Here is a 2336-nt window from a genome sequence, read left to right as displayed (position 1 = left end):
GTTGGATTTCCCCCTAGAAAACGAAAGTTTGGCCGAACAAAAGAAACCCGCTATACGGTAACCAGTTATGATGTATTGTTATTATATTATAATATATTTACCAGTTTCTTCCATGATTTATTGTTAATATCAAATATCCAAATATCATAAGTACGAAATCCACCCACCACTAGTAGGTTTGGTCCTGAGCTAGTGTGAATCAATACACTGGAATGAGCAAATCTTTCCTTAGGCCATTGTACTGATTCTCCAGGATTAGATAACTTTGAACAATTCTAAAATAATAAAATAAAAACTTAATTATCATAAACCACACCCACACACTCAGTGTTATGAATAATAATACACACATACAATACATTATTAATTAATAATTAATGTAATTATACTAATAATACACTCACCACTGATGTATCACTAAAATTAAGAATATATACATTGTTACTGGATCCATTAGCAGTGCTACCTCCAAATAATATAGCACTGGAATTATTAATTGATATTAAAGTGAAGTCATGAATAGGAGGTGGTCTGTCTCCAGTGACAGTCGGTGATATCCATTGTCCTAAAAATATCAATAATAATAATTAGTGTGAATGGAATGCATTGGGTGGAGCAAACTAGTTGATATTTCTTTGATCATATTATCAAATAATTAGGAGTGACAACCATGAACAAACAAGCAAGCAATTCTCAATGCAACCAGTCTGAGTGGAGAACCACCAAATAACAATACTTCATTATATTAATATAAACTGTATGTGCTCTGACCTGTTGAGAGTTTATAGAAATGGATCTCATTGTATCGTTGACTACTAAAAACTAATCCTTCACCACTGTACTGGGCACCAGGTTGTTTGGGTGTATTATTAGAAGATGATGCCCATCCTCCAATTACTACAAGATAGTCCTCACTGTTCACTTTTATTGCTATCATGTCACAGAGTTGCTTCATCATAGGACCATGATGAGATGTAGTAGGAGAGAGTTCCTTCCATTTGAAGGTATCAACATTAAAACTGTATAAAATATCATATAATATTTATTAGTAAATATCATCTTTACCTGTATAAACTATTATGATAACAGTCACCATGATTACACCATCCTCCGAAATAAAATATTTCCCTTCCAATGGCAGCAGCTGCATAGCCCCTAACACCCAGTGGAGGGCTACCAGTGGTGGGTTTCTGCTCCCACCTACCAGTCCTTAGGTGACACACCTCCATCACAGAACACATTGATTTCTTCTTTTCATTATTATGTACTTTAGGGAGACCAGGCTGGCCCCCACCCCACATGTACAGGTAGTCTCCTACCCGTACAGTGGAGTGATTCTCCCTCTCCACTGGTTGATAGTCTATTGATAACAAGAGGTAACAGTAACTGAATGATACACTAATAGTAACAACACACGAGTCATAATCAAGTATAAACAAAATACTGACCTGGTGCTTTGGCTGCCATTTTGTTTGGAGGTAACGCCCTTCTATGACGTCACATAATCAAGGTGTGGCATTGATTTGATTTTTGCCAGAAATAAAAATTAATTTAATCATAGCTCAATGAAAAATTAAAAGTAATTGAAACTATTTACAGATATTGCTGGATGCTGTTTGTCTGTAGCAGACAACGTTCAGTGAGATTCTCTTCTCTCCTCCTCTAGTTCCCTTTCCCTTTCTTGTAGTACATGTGTCAGACGGTCTATTTCTCTTCTACTATGATCCTCAGGTTGAACAGGTTGAGATGCTTCCCATTCTCTTCTCCTTTCTTGTAGTTTCTCTTGATACTGGTCCAGAGGTATTATACTAGTAGACCAATCATTATTACTAGTATATCCTATACAGTAACACAATATTATTATAATCAATTATTTGAGTTAGTTAATAAGCAAATCTACATGTACATGTACTCACTGAGTTCAATAACTGCTGGATCACTTATGTTTGTTGAAAAGTTCCTCTTTCCTCCAAACACAATTATCCAGTGAGTGGTTGGAGTCACACTCCAAACTGAGAGAGAATGAGCATATCTCTCACTGACATTGTCTGGTATATTAACCTATAATAAAAAAGAAGGGACGAATTAGTTTTATTAGTATTTATTAGTAATAATTTAATAATAATTAATAATAATACAGTAGGTCCTCCATTATCTGAACACCTTTGTGTACTTTTAGAATAAGTGAAATGCAGCACAGAATACAATAGACCGACCTATCCCATACTTCTTTCAAAGAAATGTGCATGACTTTTCTTTCTTTAACTCGCAAAGCGTCTCAGGCTTCTCTTTAATGGTTTGTCTCTTGTTTAAGCTCCTTGCTGTAGCAGTCATTT

This window comes from Amphimedon queenslandica, unplaced genomic scaffold (genome assembly GCF_000090795.2).
Source record: "Amphimedon queenslandica unplaced genomic scaffold, v1.1 AMPQUscaffold_12058, whole genome shotgun sequence".
NCBI lineage: Eukaryota > Metazoa > Porifera > Demospongiae > Haplosclerida > Niphatidae > Amphimedon > Amphimedon queenslandica.
This window is presented reverse-complemented; position numbering follows the sequence as displayed.